Source organism: Anas platyrhynchos, chromosome 1 (genome assembly GCF_047663525.1).
Source record: "Anas platyrhynchos isolate ZD024472 breed Pekin duck chromosome 1, IASCAAS_PekinDuck_T2T, whole genome shotgun sequence".
NCBI classification, from domain to species: domain Eukaryota; kingdom Metazoa; phylum Chordata; class Aves; order Anseriformes; family Anatidae; genus Anas; species Anas platyrhynchos.
Genome location: NC_092587.1, coordinates 99,496,715 through 99,516,125, shown reverse-complemented (window position 1 = coordinate 99,516,125; position 19,411 = coordinate 99,496,715). Strand labels below are relative to the sequence as shown.

Here is a 19,411-nt window from a genome sequence, read left to right as displayed (position 1 = left end):
GACTTCTATTTTTTTTTTTCCGTGTAAATACTTGACCTCAGGTAATCTACAACATTGTGCAATTTTCAGTCAAAACCTGTGTAGTATCAATCATGATCTCACCCTGTTCCTTTTATTGTTAACCCACCATCTCTTTTTCCTACCTCATGATAATTTTCTAAGTGGTTGCTGCTGTGACAGTTTTTCTAGAGCACTAGTTACTTTCCATATAGGAAATCCCTAGGGCAATGTCACCTTACACTACAATTAACCTGTCTGATAGCAGATTCTGAACTTCAAACCTCTCTCCAAATCCTTGCTCCTAGCTTTAACAGTTTATTTCCTTTTCATACAATGTTGCACAAGTAACTTGGCTGCTTTTTAGAAAGGTTGTTACTTGTAAAGCTAGCAGGAAAAAACATCAGAAAAAAAAACACAACACCAAAACAAGTAAAAAAAAACAAACAACAAAACAAACACAAACACTGCCCTAAGGTTGACTGCAAATACTGCTATCCTCTTTACCTCTCTGAAGAAGAAGATATGAGAATCACAGTAAGTATACTAGTTCTTAGAACAGAGATACTCAGGTACATATTTTCCAGTTTTATTCTCTTGTTTAGCATCAATCTAGAAATTGTACCCTCATTTAACTTAACATTACACTAAATAAGAACACTTCAACTATGTTAGTAATGTTACCCCAGATTAGAAAATCCTTTAACTTGTACGTGGTTTAAGATGGATGAACAACAAGCTATCAACACATTTGGTATTTGTGCGCACAATGACATTTCCTACAGGTCCTCCACTAGACAATCAAAAGGTTTAATACAAACAGATCCTTATGGTGATGGACTTTTTAAATTAACAGAAACCTACAAACAAATGGAATTAAATTTTGCTTAGGAGGAATGAACATTAGGCTTACAGGTTAACACAAAATTAAAAGAAATAAATGACAAGCTTGTGCACCTTATAATTCTTTCAGGTGTTAAAATACATAAAGAGGCTATTAGAATTAGACATCTGTAGGATGCATAAACACCACACATGGAACTATCTTAAAGGGCTTGCAGTGCTGCATAGCTCTGCCTTCTTCATTACATTCAAAGGTGAATTTCCTCAACTTGACCTCAAATGACTTTAAGGGTGAGAAAATTAGTAAACATTTTACTTATTTTCATCTCTGTAATTTCCTCTTTTCTCTCTTCTTTAAAGCTGCTTCCTAGCTGTTCAGAATTCCCCTCCCCGATAATAAGAAATGTCACAATTGTTAAATGTGCTACCATTCAATTTCCTCCTGGATTTGACCACGGTCTTTCCTATTTCATAAACTAATTTTATGAGCTCCCTCTCTATGACTAAGTTTGCTGACTCTAGTGAATGAGATGTTCCTAGAAAACAGATCCAGTATCTCCAAAATTTTTTCTTCAGACCATGAAGCTTAACCTGCTCAACAGTTTTTTCTGAATATGTAAATAGTAGTGAACAGATGTCTTTAATAGAAAAAACAGTTCAGGCAGTTAGATGTCAATCGTTTCATTTAGACTTTACATACTGTTTAAAAGTAATAATTGCACACTCCTAATGAAAATAATACTTTGAGATGGAAGTTAACCTCCTGATCAAGAACTTGAGATGCTGTCTCACCTAATGGTAACTTCATTGCAAGTAGTGATATACATTACATACCATATTCTGGGGACAGCAAGGATGATTGCATAGTTTTGGCAGTAAATATGTGCTGAAGTGAGGGAACTCATTACAGATTCCTGTAAACTAGTACAATATCTGGTTTTGTAGATAAACTGATGCACAGTGAGGCAAGGGTTCCAAGGTGCAGAAGCACATTGAAACAACAAAGCATATTGTTAACTTGCCATATGGTACCTGCATAGATCTCCATGTATCTCAGTGCTAGCTAAATGGAAAAGGACAAAAATCAATAGCAAGAGAAATTGCATTTTCAGGTTTCAAAGTGCTGCTGGTAATGCAGAAGAAGGAAATGTTGAAAGTAAAGCAACCACCAGTGTCCTTTCCACACAGAACTTACTTTTGTTTACAATTTGCATTGGTGATTTATATTGATGTGGCTATGGCTCAAAGTAATGGACTGATCTGGAATACTGATGAAAACTACCAACTAATAACAAGAACTAGATATATTATGATAATCTCCCTGTCTGCAAGAAACCTAATAGATAATTATGAATAATTTAGGGGGAGAAGTATTTTAACAAGTAGTAATGACCGCATAACTCAGTGCTGGAGAAGAGGCAGTGATTTTTTTAATTAGTGTTTTTCTTCACGTTCCTACTAGATTCAGAAAACAACAGGGAACCTCTTGTGAAGCTACTTAACATCCAAGTTCTGATATATTGCATTAGTAATCATGACTTTGTTATTTGAAATGAATGGAAACATCATTGACACCTTATACTGTATTACAGACTTCTGTTTTTCTTCCTACAGTTTGCTCAGTACTTTACTGTCAGTATCAGATAAGCAGTTACAATTTTTTTTTTTTGGAAGTGTGTGTGTCGGGGGGGGGGGGGGGGGGGTTGAAAGACTATTTAGAAAGCATTTAATGGAAGAGTTTAAAATCATCCAAAAATTTAACATAGAAATGAAGCAATGTGTCAAACTAAGGAAGATATATGTTTCTTTTCTTGTGGGCCTACAAGGTGAGCTTTGTTTTTACTACTAGCTTATTTGATTTTCCATCACTATTATATAGAGCAAAACACACTTCTAAAAATATATATCTAAAACAAGAAAACAAAAATAATACTCCAACATCCACAAGCAGTTAGGTGTATTTTACATGCAGAAGCTATTTCAGGCCAGTAAGATAACCTACACAAAGTCATAGCAGAAAGCAAAGCATCCTAGCATGAACACACAAGGATTTGTACCAGGACATGACCATTCATACAACACACTGCCATCGTCCTAATACCTTCTAGCCACATTATGTAATAACTTCATGTATTCAAGATGTATTAAATACAAAATGCTGTTCAACACCAACTCTTCAGCAGATTCATTCCAAACTTGTCTTTATATATAGTTGTGTTTCAAGTATTATGAAACAAACAACAAAACCATAACTTGAACAAAGTTCAAAGAAGATAATCTTATTTAAAAACAAACAAAACCCCTACTATGTCTCCATTTCTTCACAGAGCCCCCAGCTTTACAAAGCAATCAAATCATCCATGTGATATAATGAAAGCAGTCCTTACTGTTTTGAGACTTAATGCTGGCTCTACTATAAAGTTTATGTTAAAGTATTTCTATGCTGCAGTATTACTTTTCCCAACCAGATTCCACTCCCCCCTCCCCCCACGAGTAATAGTAGTATCCTTTGAGATTTTTATTCCACCGTCTACAAAACATTTCAGTTGAAAGTGAGAAAGATCAATCCTACATTTTCCTCAGTAGGTTTGAGAGCATACCTACACCAACTGTGAAGGAAAACATCTCAAACACATCTTGTTTGCAATCATATGTATGTATTATATAAAACTAGCCTAGTACAGTACAGAAATAAAGATATGTTGGAAGTCCTTTGTTCACTCTGTGGGGAGTTTCAAATATGCCTTCTTGTTTCTGTGATTTACAAATGAAATACAACCAAGAAGTCTCTAGTGGTGGATATTATTTGTCACTCAAAGTGACAAATAGGTTTGTGCTGTCATCACCCAGTGTAGTGAAAAATAAGTTCCTGAAAAAACCTTTGAGACAACTGAAGTGCTAGAGAATACCACTGATACTTTTGTGGTCAAGAACAATACTTATGTTCACCTCTGCCAGAGGCAGCTAATATTTCACAATAATACTAATAGTATTTCATAGTTGAGTTCTTACCTGAAAAGTACAGTTTGAGGATTTTAAGATAGTTCTGAATTATCCTCTACTTTCTTTTCTCAGATGGTTCTTTGACATCTTGCTTTGTTGAAGACAGATTGATCAAATACACATGTCCATTGTAAAAACCTTTTTAGGACACCTCCCTCTCCTTTGGTTACACTACAGAAAAAAAAAAAAAAAAAAAAAAAGCTCTGCAAACAGAAGCAAAAGCAAATTCACATTTCATTTAGAATAACGATTTGTCTGCAGAGCATCGCAGTACTTTCAATTAAAAGATTTTCCAGAAAAATGGAGACATGGATCTTCTTCGGAAAAAGGAAAAAAAAAAGCATTAATGTATAAACCCTACAGGGGAAAAAAGTATTTTTTTTTTCCCCAATATGAACTACCAGCACCATCTCCATGGAAAAATTTCAGACATCACAACTCCATGGAAAAACATATCTTACGTTGTTCTTCCACAAACACAGGAGTATTTAATTGTTTCTACTTCAGAGAAAAACTAAACATCTTTTGCTTCCAAAGTATAAATCTACTTCAAGAGAAAAAAAATACACTAGTAGACTAACTATTTTATACCCAATTGTAATGCAACACAAAGTTCTCTGTAAGTATCTTTATTCTTTTAATAAGCAGTTAAAGACAATGTTTGCTTATCTGATAGTGTTATTAGTGTTATTTTCTAATAGATGAGAAGTTATTAAAATACAAGGTTGCTTAATTATTCAAGTGAATGAAATGATGTATATTTGGTTTGCTTCAAAAGACAAAGTTGCACAGTGATACAGCTTACTTTGAACAACCACAACAGGTTACCCTCCAGGTCTATCCAAAGAGCATACTCACAACTAGTGACAGGACTAGAGGGAATGGCCTCGAGTTGTGCTAGGGGAGGCTCAGGTTGGAAATTAGAACACATTTCTTCACAGAAAGAGTAGTCAGCCATTGGAACAGGTTGCCCAAGGAAGTGGTGGAGTCACCATCCCTGAGTGTGTTCAAAGAAAGGTTGGACTCTGTGCTTAGGGACATGGTTTAAGGGGTGACATTGGTAGTAGGGGAATGGTTGGACCAGATGATCTTGGAGTTCTTTTCCAACCTTTATGACTCTAAGTTGAACACACTCATAAGCCTGCCTACAGCTAAGAAGTTGCACCAGCTAAACTAATGGAATAATCTACTTTTACTTCCAAGTTAAAGTTTTGGTATTTTGCATTAATTTTAGTCTGAATTACAACAGTTTGTCTCAGCACTTTGGTGTTAGCTAGGAAAGCTTGCTTCTAGGCCATATTTAAGTGTTCCCTCTGCCTGCTCAATTCTGCAATGAAACTGCAACATCCTACAGAACAGTAAGATACACAGGTTCAAGAAGAAGGGGATAACTCAAACAAGACTACTCTGTTTATATTAAAAGGGAAGACTAATAGCATTCAGAAGTCTAAAAAAGAGTTTTGTTGGCATTGTTTTCCTGTTCAATTGTTAATCACATTAGACTTCCTGGTTTACCACTTTAGCAGCTCATTTTCTCTTGGAAACTATTTTACCTCTTTCTGAAGCCTATGTATGCCAGGCAGGATGTGGTACTGACAATAAGCTCTACCTCAAAGAAATCCTGAAATAGAGATATGTTCTCTATCACTTCACCCAAACCCAGGGCAGTACCTCAATTCCCATCTTCTCCAGTACAGCAGACACCAAGAATTAAGAACATTTGTGTTACAGACAGGTAATGCTGAAACAAGAGAAGACTGTTCACTTTCCAACCTCCGTACATGACAGTATGCAGCCGGGTCTGCTAATCATGAAAAGCAAGACAGAGTCCCAGTCAAGAGGAATTACCATGCAGTTATGAGACAACCACTGTTATTTAGTGTCACTAGGCTCAATATAGAAGCAATTATTTTTCTCACCTTAATCTCTTTCTTAGTTATTAGTTTTCCCTTAAACACTAAAAACTTTCATTAGACGTGGGATTTGCCACCACAAGGTGAGAGCAAAGTCAAGTGTTAAGAGGTTATCACTAATATCTCCAGGACTTTAACAAACTAATTTGTTAATCTATTCATCAACACTGCTCAGTCCATTTATCTTTCTTTGTCAACAGTGGGTTCTTTCACCCCGTTTTTTTTTAATTTATTTTTTTATTTCTGATGTTGACACTCTCAGAAATAAAAACAGCATTGGGTAATAAAATATAAATTAAAATACCAAAATACAATAACTACTTACTTTTCACCTCCTGTTTTTGAGACTTAGAACAGACATGTTCAAGAGATGGGAAGTTCCACACAATTTTTTTTTTTTTTTTTTTGACATACTTGGTCATTCTGGCTAACTATATTTAGTTTGTGTAGTATAGTCATTTGGATCAAAAAACATTCTGTTGCCCATATTTTAAATATATTACTTCAAAAATAATGTAGTATACATTACACTGATTTTAATTACATCTTTAAGATGTCAGAGAGATTTCTATTTTATGTTGTCTTCTTTACCTGAGTAGTACTAAGGTAAAATATTATCATGTTTCGTTTAATAAGAAAAAAATGTTACTGAAACACAGAACCTTGACGCACTTTCAAATCAACTGAGACAAAACTTATTAGAAAAATGATTTCTACAAAGCAACTTAGAAAGTCTTTCTAGTTCCTGCTTTTCTCCTCCAGACCCTCCCCCCCCCAAAAAAGCTTATATGTTTATGACAGTACAGCATGTTAACTGAATAGTGGCTTAAAACATATACATGTATACACACACACAGGCTACCTGCACACGCTTGAGCAAGTTGTTTATATGATCATCTCAGTTCACCTACCTCAGAAGAAAACCCCTGCAATGACCATAACAAAGAACTTTGTTCTTTAAAGCCTCCTTTGTGTCATGCCACCAGGACATTTTTTTCCCCTCCAAGAATAACATAAAGCAGATTAACCAAAAGTACTAAACAAACTCTACTTTAACAGTGCCTTTTTTCCACATCATATTTAGTGGTGCTTTTTTGTCTTAGCTAGTTAAAGTGCCTTGAGGCACTTAAAAAGCTCATAAACACTGAATTCATGCTTCAATCTCAGTCCTCTATGCTTACAGCATTCCAATGTATTTCAACAGTGTCAAATCCTAAACAATGCCTGAGTAAGTACTGAAGTTTTGGTCACGATCACAAACTTATTAGCCAGTCCCATTCTCCTTTCTGCTTGCATGAGCCCTGTGCAGTCTCCCTTTGTGTGGTCACCTAGAATACCCATTGGAAAAGTCAAGTCAGAGACTACAGGAGAGATCATAGAATAGCTTGGGTTGGAAGGGACCTCAAAGATCATCTAGTTCCAATCCCCTGCAGGGATGCTGCCCACTCTATCAGGTTGCCTCATCTAACATGGTCTTGAACACCTTCACGGATGGGGCATCCATGACCTCTGTGGTCAACCTGTTTCAGTGCCTCACCACCCTCTGAGCAAAAAATTTATTTTTAACCTCTAATCTACATCTCCCCTCTTTTAATTTAAAACAATTTCTCCTTTTCCGGTCCATATATGATTGAGCAAAGAGTTGCTCTCCTTTTTTTTTTTTTTTTTTTTAAAAGCCCCCTTCAAGTACTGGAAAAGTTGCATATACATGCAACAATAACATGTACAGCAGAAAGATATATGACCAGAGAATATGAAAGATAGAGGTTGGACAGAAAGTGGACAGCAGAACCTATACTTGAGTGCGTAAGTACATTTTGAATGAAGTTTAAAGCTGTATTTTCAATCCATATCATCCCCTACAAAACAGTATTAGAAAGGATGTGTTTTGAATTTTTTTTACCCAATTGGACTATGATGTGGAGTTCAATATTTACCCCTTTTCCAAGTCAGCTAAAGCAAACTATGATTTTAACTCATAACAGATTAAGACAATGTTAGCATTCTAGACTAAAATCTCTACTCCTTGAATAAAACGTTATTAATCTTGGTACAAAAAAAAAAAAAAGACATAAACCCCTTTCTAGTTTAGTTCTAATTCAGAATAACTGTGCATAGAAGTACAAAAGGATATTCTTAATACACAATACACATAATGTGTCTCAGCAGAATAACTTTGCAATATTTGAAGTAGAAAAAAGTAGTTATTTAATACTTTTAAATACGTAAAAGTATATAGTACCTTTAAAGCAGTTATATAATAATTTTTCTTAACTCATACAAATGCAAAAGGAGTCCAGGCAACAAATTAACATTTTAAATTCATAAAAGCAAAAGCTGTTTAAGGTGCTTTTAGTGTACATATGTTCTAAATAGAAGTGGAAAAATCCTTAAAACTTCACAACTATGCAAAAACTAGATAACTATTTTAAATAGTATGCCTAGGAAGTTCAAAGGATATATATATTTTTTTAATTTAAATTAATAAAAAAATACTGTAATATAAATCATCTACAAGCTGCTCAAAAAGAAAGTACACTGCTGTACTATGTAAAAGGTATTACTACAGGGTGTTTTTTGTTTGTTTTTTTGACTTAAAGGTTGAGTTGCCCTTTCTTTCTTAGGAAGAGATGAGAGATCTTCCATTCTCCCCTAACAATAGATTTCATCACATTGATCTGCCTCATAATTATTTCTACTTGACCAAGTTATAGGTGTGCTAATGAACATACAATCAGTTCAACAGATACTCTTGCTTATCACAGAATTGTCTAGGTTGGAAGAGACCTCTAGATCATCGAGTCCAACCTCTGACCTAACACTAACAAGTCCTCCACTATACCATATCACTAAGCTCTACATCTAAATGTCTTTTAGAGACCTCCAGGGATGGTGACTCCACCACTTCCCTGGGCAGCCTGTTCCAATGCCTCACAACCTCTCAGTAAAGAGGTTCTTCCTAACATCCAACATAAAACACCCCTGGCACAACTTTAGCCCGTTCCCTCTAGTCCTGTCACCAGGCACATGGGAGAATAGACCAACCCCCACCTTGCTACAGCCTCCTTTAATATACTTACAAAGAGCAATAAGGTCACCCCGAGCCTCCTTTTCTCCAGGCTGAACACACCCAGCTTCCTCAGCCACTCCTCGTAGGACTTGTTCTCTAGGCCCCTCACCAGCTTTGCCGCCCTTCTCTGGACTCTTTTGAGCACCTCAATGTCCTTCTTGTAGCGAGGGGCTCAAAACTGAACACAGTACTCGAGGTGCGGCCTCACCAGAGCCGAGTACAGGGGGACAATCACTTCCCTAGCCCTGCTGGCCACACTGCTTCTTATGCAAGCCAGGATGCTGTTGGCCTTCTTGGCCACCTGAGCACACTGCTGGCTCATATTCAGCTGACTATCCACCAATACTCCCAGGTCCTTCTCTGCCAGGCAGTTTTCCAACCACTCATCTCCCAGCTTGTAGCTCTGCTTAGGGTTATTGCACCCCAGGTGCAGGACCCAGCACTTGGCCTTGTTAAACTTCATGCAGTTGACCTCAGCCCATCGGTCCAGCCTATACAGATCCTCCTGCAGAGCCTTCCTACCCTCAAGCAGATCGAGGCACGCACCTAACATGGTGTCATCTGTGAACTTACTGAGGGTGCACTTGATCCCCTCATCCAGATCATCGATGAAGATAGTAAGGAGGACCAGCCCCAGCACCGAGCCCTGGGGAATGCCACTAGTGACCGGCCTCCAATGGTATTTGACTCCATTCACCATGACTCTTTTGGCCTGGCTATCCAGACAATTCTTAACCCAATGAAGTGTACACCAGTCCAAGCCACGAGCAGACAGCTTCTTGAGGAGAATGCTGTGGGGTACGGTGTCAAAAGCCTTGCTGAAGTCAAGGTAGACCACATCCACAGCCTTTCCCTCGTCCACCAAGCGTGTCACTTTGTCATAGAAGGAGATCAGGTTCGTCAAGCAGGACCTGCCTTTCATAAACCCATGCTGACTGGGCCTGATCACCTGGTTGCCCTGTAAGTACCACGTGATGACACTCAGGATAATCTGCTCCATGAGTTTCCCTGGCACTGAGGTCAAACTGAAAGGCCTATAGTTTCCTGGGTCTACCCTTCGGCCCTTCTTGTAGATGGGCATCACATTTGCTAGCCACCAGTCGACTGGGACCTCCCCTGATAGCCAGGACTGTTGATAAATGATGGAAAGCGGCTTGGCCAGCTCCTCTGCCAGTTCTCTCAGAACCCTCGGGTGGATCCCATCCAGCCCCATTGTCTTGCATACATCCAAGTGCCATTGCCAACCAGTTCTTCGTGGATAGTGAGGGCCACATCCTGTTCCCCATCCCCTTCCACCAGCTCAGGGTACTGGGTATCCAGAGAACAACCAGTATTGCCGCTAAAGACTGAGGCGAAGAAGACATTAAGCACCTCTGCCTTCTCCTCATCTTTTGTAACTAAGTTCCCCCTCACATTCAATAAAGGCTGGAGATTCTCCTTAGTCCTCTGTTTTGCATCAATATACTTGTGAAAACATTTTTTGTTGCCTTTGACAGCAGTAGCCTCTACCCTTCAGAACCACCTCCCAAGGGACTCTGCCAACCAGTGACCTGAACAGTTCAGAGTCAGCCCTCCAGAAGTCCAATACAGCAGTTTTACTGGTCCCCTTCCTGGCTTCTCCGAGAATGGAGAACTCTACCATTTCATGGTCACTCTGCCCATGACAGTTTCCAACCACCACATCCTCCACCAGTCCTTCTCTGTTTGTGAAGAGAAGGTCTAGTGGGACACCTCCCCTGGTAGGCTCGCTGACCAGCTGCATCAGGAAGCTATCTTCCATGCTCTGCAGAAACCTCCTAGACTGCTTTCTCTGGGCTGTGTTTTGCTTCCAGGATATATCTGGGAAGTTGAAGTCCCCCACGAGAACAAGTGCTGACGATTTTGCAACTTTTGTCAGCTGCCTGTAGAACTCCTCATCAGTCTCTTCATCCTGGTTTGGCGGTCTATAGCAGACCCCCACGAGGATGCTTGCCTTGTTGGCCTTCCCGCTGATCCTAACCCATAGGGACTCAACCTTATCATTCCCAGCCTCAGGTTCCACAACATCAAAACTCTCTCTGATATAGAGAGCTACATCACCACCCCTTCCGTGCTGCCTGTTCCTTCTGAAGAGCCTGTAGCCAGACATTGCAGCACTCCAGTCATGAGAGTGGTCCCACCACATTTCTGTGATGGCCACAAAGTCGTAGCCTGCCTGCTGCATGATGGCTTCCAGCTCCTCCTGTTTGTTACCCATGCTGCGTGCATTAGTGTAGATGCACTTCAGTTGGGCCATTGCCTTCTCTCCCAGCCTTGCCATTGTTACCTCTGGCACAGCTCTAACAAGCCTTGTTTCAGCCCTGTCCCCCTTCTCACCTAGTTGAAAGCCCTCTCAATGAGCCCCGCCAGCTACTGGCCTAGGATCCGTTTTCCCCTTAGAGATAGGGACCCGTCTGTGGCCATCAGGCTGGGTGCCGAGTAAAGCACCCCATGGTCAAAAACCGCAATATTTCTGTGTTGGCACCAGCCTCTGAACCACATGTTTATCAGGTGGGCTTTCCGTGTCCTCTCTGTACCTCTTCCTGCCACCGTAGGGATGGACGAAAACACCACCTGTACTCCCGCTCCATTCACTAATCGTCCCAGTCCCCTAAAGTCCCGTTTGATGGACTTCAGGCTTCTCTCTTCAATGTCATCACTGACAGCCTGGACTATTAAAAGAGGGTAATAGTCAGAGGGGCAAGCCAGGTTGGGAAGCTTTCTGGCAGCGTCCCTGACCCTGGCCCCAGGGAGGCAGCAGACTTCCTTACGGGTAGGGTCAGGCTGACAAATAGGTCCCTCTGTTCCCCTGAGAAGGGAGTCGCCCACAACAATCACCCTTCTTTCTGTCCTGAGGCGTGGAGTTGACTTCCTTGACCTAGGCATCCTCCTGGGCAGACTTTCTACCTCTTCCTCAGCTACCAGTCTCTCAAACCTGTTGCATAAGGGCACATAGGAAGATGGGGACGGTGGGGAAGGGCATTGCCTGCAATATCAAGCAGGGACCTGTCTCCATTCCTCCTCAACTCCTAGGTCCCCTCCCTCCACCCAACAGCAACAGGGCAGCGGGTCCACCCCCATTTGGGGTGTCTCATCCCAGGGCCTGTCCTTCAGGCCACGCAGGGAGTCGCTCCACAAGTCTATCTCACACTCACACTCCCTGATATCCCTCAACCTCTCCACCTCCTCCTTGAGTTCTGCCACGAGGCAGACCAGGTTGTCCACCTGCTCACACCTCACGCACACAGTCTCTTTCCCCCCTCAGGTGGCAGCAACAGGCTCAGGCACTCCCTGCACCTGGAGACCTGAACTGCCGCAGTTTTGAGTGGGCAGTTGGTCTGGGTGTGTACAGACTTCCTGGAGAGAGCGCACTGTGCCTGATGTACACCATTGCAGCTGAGCTAGCGGTAGACTGCCGTTAGAGGAGGTGTTCGTATGGGCAGGGGGGAACGCTCTGCCCTGCCCGCAGGAACTGCTGCACCACTCCCTTCTGATGCGCCATGCCCTGTTTGCCTGTCCTGGTTGCTCATGCTCCCTAGGGGCAGCTTTTGAACAGCCAGGGAGGGGGTGATGCTGGCTCCGCCTATGTCTCGTTCTCACCTCGTTCACCTCCCTCGTGAGGGCTGCCAGGTCCTGGTGGCTCCCTCAAGTGGGCTCGGTGCCAGAAAAATTAGCCCTGCCTGTCTGATCCCCCGCTCCGCTGCAGAACACATCTGCCCCAGAGCCGATCACCTCTGTCTACATGCAAGTAGCATAATGCCACATGTCTGCTACATATTAAGCCACATGTCTGTTAAAGAAAGAACAGACTCATGCTGGCCACACTAGGGCCAGAGCTCCATTCAACATAAATCAGAAAGGTAGTGCCATATTGCATTTAAACTGACATCACAGTATTGTCAATATAGTCATTTGAAAAATAAGATTGCAAGCAACATCCCTTTCTTGCTTTCAAACACTGATACAATAAAGTAACATATAAGACACAAGTAAAAGTCATGAAGAGCAAGAAGAACAAGAACTCACCAGAAGAAAATCAGTCACCACGGGTACCATGTACCACTCCTACATGGATCCCAAGGTTCTTTAATGGCCTATTCCCCTTCTAATGTCTGAATTCCCTCCTTTCCTCCCTCCTCCCATGGATTTTCTTGTCATAATATTGATTTATTTGATCCAATGGGTCATTAGCCATCTATGACACAAGGGAGCCTCAGGTACTGGGAGCTTGGACCTGATTAAAGTAGTAACGCGTTGTGTTCATTTCTTCATTCTCGGAGAACTGAAAGCTCATATAGCTGAATGGTTCCTTTGGACCAGGCTTAAACCATGCAATGAAGTCATTATCCATCATACTATCTGATGGTTTGAACTCACAAGTGTCCCTACCTACAGGGCCAGAAGTCCATTTTGTGAGAAAGCTTTTTCTAAGGAACTTTATTGCTCTATTTCTTTGATTTCTTGCAGCAAGACCATTGACTTATAAATTGTCCATACTTTTCTGAAGACTGATGCATACATGAAGAGGGTCCTAAGCTAATTTAAAGAGTATAAGATTAGTTGTGAATGTCATGTCTCATACATTCAATATAGAATAAGGAAAAAAAATAACGTGGCAACATTTTCACTGAGAACTGATTTGAAATCATCAATATGTACCTGAAATATGAGATGACAACTTTTAATCACCTAGCTTTTCACATAGCTTGAAGTATGTTGATCTTTGCTGCTAAATTAGCTTTTTTTTTTTTTTTTTTTTTTAAATGGCATTCTTAGACTGACTGTTCCCCATCAGGATAAAAATTCAGCTCCTTTCTATCCTTCCTACACACATTTTCTTGCAGTTCAGCTGACATAACAGGATGGAGAAAATAAAGTTTGGGTTTATTCAAGCCTTTTTTTTTTTTTTGGCAATAGCATAGAGCCAATATGTGATACATAATTTACCTAAAACTGATGATCCAAAATATAAACAGTTGGTTGCCTTTATGTAACATAATTTTGATTTTTTGATTATGCAAGAACACTTTCATATTGTTATATCGGGTTTTATTTTTCAGTTTTACTTTGTACAATTCTCCAGATATACATCACTGTAACCATGTTGTTTTCATAGAAACACCATAGATCTCAACAATCTATCTTGGATCTGACTAACTACAACTGCTTACTTGCCAACTATTTATTTTGATGGCACATAAAACTGCTAAACAACTATTATTTTAGATGTATAAACTAGTTTATGGGTTAGGTATATAATTTAAGAGCATAGTAATGCACAGTATTCAGTATCATTTAGCATTATTATTTTTAACTTACCAATACAAATACAAGCAGGATTTGCTATCTGTGGGTGGATGGTAAGTTTCGACCCAAGACTTCTGTTAACTTGAAAAATGGGTAAATACCAAATCTAGCGTAGTCCAAGTGAATTCAAACCCCATTCTCCATCCTAGGAACACACTATCCTTATATGTGCAGTCTCTCTGTTTGCATTATAAAAAAGGGTTTTCACTTACTTTGGATGTTCCATTCTTCTTAAAGGCATAAATGAAATAAGACTAAAAAACAGAGTAATATTTTCATGGCTCCGTTCTATTGTTAGAATGAGACTGAGGACTCCCTGACACAAATCAAATTAAAATCATGTTAAGTTGTTTGAGATTGCTTAGCTAACGTTTGTGAAACTTCACCCTGCAAGAGGGGTACTAATGAATGACTGATTGAGAAGATGCCAAGGTCTAGGACTAATCATGTAGTCAGGTTAGAGGTGTATATACACCGTTGTTATTTTAAATACAAGTCCTTATCTGGAAGAAAGAAGTATGATTCCACTAGTTTGAAGGTAGCCCTGGATGTTGTCACCAGATCCATTCCAAAAAGTTGGAAGAGTATGAGATCACACTAAAGGGACCTAAAATCTGCTTTGCAATAATAAATATTAGTTACTGCTTGCTCACCCTATGAGAAAAGTAGATGAATCTATCTACCAGTAGTTATGCATTTAACTCGGTTCCCTTTTCTCCTCAAGAATTCTCATTCAGCCCAAGAGATATCATTCACATTTGAATTCTGCCTCCTCTGAAAGCATGCATTTTATTTCATAAAGAACCCCCCCCACACACAAAAATTGTAATATTAAAGGTGTTAAAGTGCCCAGAAACTTAAAATATAAAGCCCTTAAACAGACTATTAGAAAAGCTTTTAGTATAATTGTTATATGAATTACAGAAAAAACATTCTGGGTATTAGTATTGCAATGATGGACAGCCTAAGTCCAAGGTATCCCTTAAACTTCATTGAACAGACACTGAAATTACATTGACTCCCAGCTCAGTCCTTCAAACTGACTCAGCTTAGTCCTTCAAATTCTTAAGAAGAGTTTGCCATGGTAAGTATGAACTGGGGTACTATGATGCTTCAATAGTATTATTTTAATAATAGTATTATTAAAATACTATTATTATTTAAAAATAATAATGAAGAAGAACAAAATCTCTAAAGTTTCTAATAAGACAGAATTGAACAACTGGTTAATGAGGTATGCTGAGGTTTTCCAAATTGTCTCTAAGACAATAGAATAACCCACAGCGATACACCACACAGAACTCTCACATTTATATTCTTTGAAGTTATAGAAATTAAGAGTGGGAATTTTATAGGATACAATCCTATGGGCACAGGAAAAGTAAAGATGAGATACTAGCTTTCACCAGCCTATCATCTAATACTCCCTATTCTATGAGCTTTGGATCAGAAAACTGTTAGATTCCTAGGTGCACTCATATAGACAGAACGTGGTTGTCTTTTTTCCCCCCTTCCTGTATAGGTATACAATTTTTAAACAGTTTGTTTACTGTTTGTTTTTTTTAAACAAATACTTAATATTTCTTTATACTCATTACGGAAAGAAACCATACCACCAACTTAAGCACAGAAATTTTCTTAGAGTATTTCACAATAACAGACCTCTAAAAAAAACTATAATAAAAAAACCTCACAACTTGAGTAGTACTTCCATATAATTTATGTAGGTTTTCACTAATGGACAGAATGAGGAATTGGTAATTAATTTTTAAAGATTGAACAGAGTGAGGGAAATTTAATGAAATAATTCAGGGCTCATCATTGTAATACTGTGTCTCTCAACTACGAAGCAGAAATAATGTATGCAATTTCAAGGGGTTGCCTGATGGGATGTGTTTTATTAATCATTGTTTTTGTTTCACTACTAGGTGGCCACATTCCTGTTTTTTGTTTGGAGTCCTTAAAGTTCCCGTCTGCTTAAACGATAAGAAATAAAATATAGGCTAGATTGGTCAGCATTGAAGAGGTGTATGTTCATTGATATTAGAGGCAAATTTAGAGAAGCCCAAGAACACTGTGACTGGACATTTGTAACACAAATGGCACCACCATAGGACCATGAAGACAGCAGCTGTCTGGTGTAGAGACAAATTATTTTCATTGCAAAGATTTGGCTAGGTTGCAATTACTCAGTTACTGTGAGTGGAAAAAAATCTGACTGGTGTTTCATCTTTGCTGCTCTCCTTTTGTCTCTTAAGCTTCACAACTTTTAAGTTTTCTCCTCGTATCCAAGCTGTCAGCAATATGTTTTAAAATGAGTAATTTGAAGTGTTTGGCTACCTGAGGCTATAAACCCAGCAGGTCAACAACAGATACTGTTGAGGGACTTTCTGTGTTTTCTGCTGGAATTAAAACAAAACAATCAGGAGGAAAGCATCATGGGTATGGTGATAACTTATTAGTTCTAACACACATATCCCTGCAGATCACAGCAACCTCAATCTGCTTAAAAAATGGCTTCCTTGGGCAAGCCAATCTTTCTATTAAATAGGTCGGCCTTCCCTGGAGCCAAGATCTGCTTCCTCCTGCATGGATCATTATAACAGCACAGGCAGTATTTTGTGCTCTGACAATTTCCAAATAAAAATCAGTCCTACAAAGGCTGAGATAGTTTATTTTTCCTTAGGGCATTCAGTTGTTCTGATTAGGGACAGAGAAGAAGAAAACATGGATATTAAAACAGCAAAGCTGTTATGAATCTGAGATGTTATTTTTAGTTTAATTAATAATAAGGAACACCCATACATGAAAACAAGTCATACAGCACTTAAGATATGCAGACAAGGATACACTCGTGTATCATACGTGACCTGCCAGGCAAGGTCTCTGGAACAAAGATACAGAGGTAGTATTTCTGCTACTAATGGAACATCCTTTACTACTCCACAGTACTAAAATGGGAAGTGGTCTATTACAGTTTATGACACTGTTATCCAATTTACTAATTGTGAAACATTATTCAAATGAGATATTCTAAGATATTCTTAGTTAACTGATCAGTTACTAGAAAAAGTGATACTCTGTGAAACTCCTCGTTTTCCATAATTAGAGAAACACTAAAAATTAATGAATGTATTAAAGAAAATACAAATACATTTAGTATGTTTCACCCTTACCTTTTCCCTCCAAGCTTCAAGGCAGTAGAAAGAAGAACTTAGATTACTTACGTGTTCCACATTTTTGTGAACAAACATGAAGAAAATTCTCTTTCCAGCCCATCACAGGTGCTGGAGCTAACAAGCTCGTACCATATCACTCAAAGGTCATAGTAAATTTTGTGTCAATCTCTACAATAATTAAAGGAAAAATACCACATTTCTTTCCCAAAACTTGACTAGCCTTATAGCTGTGTTTACACAACCTTCATCTTAAAACCTTATTTCTACCACATGAGGCTCCAGTTCCCTTTATTGAAGCCTCACAGGAGTCAACAACAGCACCTGTTTCTATGACTCAGTAATAATTACCTCGTTTCTTTATTCAGAGTTCCAGCATCTGATATTAGAATGACTCTAGAGAGGAGTTCCATGTCCTTGTACTGGGTTTTCAAGCCTGCCCTGTTTTTTTTTTTTTTTTTTTTTTTTTTTTTTTTTTTTTTTAAAAAAAAAAAGAGTTTTCTCTTAGATCCCAATCTGAGGCTAGAATAGGTAAATGTCAGAATGTTATTCTAATGTTCATGAGTCATTAAGAATATCTCATGCTAAAGATATTATTGGCATCACAGTGACCTGATAATAGTTTAAACTTTGAAAGACTGTAAGTGAATTTACCTCTATCTGGATGAGTATTGCTGTGATTTCTGTAAATATCACCATTCACATTTCATGGAAGTGTTATGTACTACCAACAGCAATCAAGCCTGCTTTGTACTGGTAGTGTGCAAGAAACTTTACATGAATTACTAAACTCCGATTTTTAGAACTGATTAATCAAAGCTCTTCCTAAGAAATATGCATTACCAGAAGTAATATCTAATCTCAGCCAGTTTCTAATTCTGGCTCAAGTCCTTACTGTTATCTTTTCCATTATGATTATGCTACTTTCTTTCTTACAGATATATATATATATATATATATATATATATATTTAATTTATGAACATACAGAGCTGCATTTTATACATATGTTTGCCATTATGCATGATTTTATGCAAGGCTTCAATATGTAGACAGGAACCAATTGAAAGCTTTCAAATACTTCACATTTGCTAATCCATAGCACTGTTCATAATTGCTGTGACTAATCCCAGATAGTGACCTAGGACTGTTTCTCCTTTCTAACACAGTGAATCATGAGTATTGAAAGAATATTCTCAACTCATTGGATATTAATATTAGTAAAATAGTTTAGCTTGATACAGATTCACAAACTCAGAGAAATTTTCTGTTTCTAATACTTCAGAAACCAAGCTTTAGATCATACTAACAGCTGTGCTTAAAAGTGTAATTGTTGGAGGGGAAAGCAAAATAGAAAGAAGGGAGGCTGTACTTTTTATGACCCCATGCAGCAGAACCCCAAGACAGCCCCACAATAGTAGAAACTAAGTATCTTTTCAACCTCATAACAGAAAAATTCAGGTATGGGGAGAGAGGACAGGTGGAAAAGTTTAAGTTACATAGGAACAAAAAAGTAATCCTCGATACTTAGTTAAAGGCTCTTTTCCCAGAAGAAAAATAGTAAAACCAGTCCAGAACTCAGTAACAGTTTAAGAAGACCAACTTTAAATTACACCTATTAGTAAAGTAACAACAGCCAGAACATTTCAAGACAGCTGTATGTAGTGGTAAAACAAACAACTATAAAATGAACTGGCAGCTGTCACCTCAGCTATTGTCAAGTACTAGCCAATAGGCCACTATAAAACAAAGCACTGTAGGTGTGTTTTTCTTTTTCTTTCTTTCTTTCTTTCTTTCTTTCTTTCTTTCTTTCTTTCTTTCTTTCTTTCTTTCTTTCTTTCTTTCTTTCTTTCTTTCTTTCTTTCTTTCTTTCTTTCTCTCTCTCTCTCTCTCTCTCTCTTTCTCTCTCTCTTTCTCTCTCTCTTTCTCTCTCTCTTTCTCTCTCTTTCTCTCTTTCTCTCTTTCTCTCTTTCTCTCTTTCTCTCTTTCTCTTTCTCTCTTTCTCTCTTTCTCTCTCTCTTTCTCTCTTTCTCTCTTTCTTTCTCTCTTTCTCTCTTTCTCTCTTTCTTTCTCTCTTTCTTTCTC

The 19,411-nt window shown here is 38.7% G+C and overlaps 1 long non-coding RNA gene across 1 annotated transcript in view; it reads right to left on the bottom strand.

The window, feature by feature from the left end:
- The window catches only part of LOC119715532 (uncharacterized), a 76,941-nt gene extending 59,356 nt beyond the window's left edge, over window positions 1-17,585 (bottom strand). The window contains exons 1-2 of the long non-coding RNA XR_005262680.2: window positions 17,379-17,585; window positions 3,853-4,014 (exon numbers count right to left, since the gene is read on the bottom strand). This is a non-coding gene — a long non-coding RNA (uncharacterized lncRNA). The remainder of the gene's footprint in view (window positions 1-3,852; window positions 4,015-17,378) is intronic.
- Between the last annotated feature and the right edge of the window lie 1,826 nt (window positions 17,586-19,411).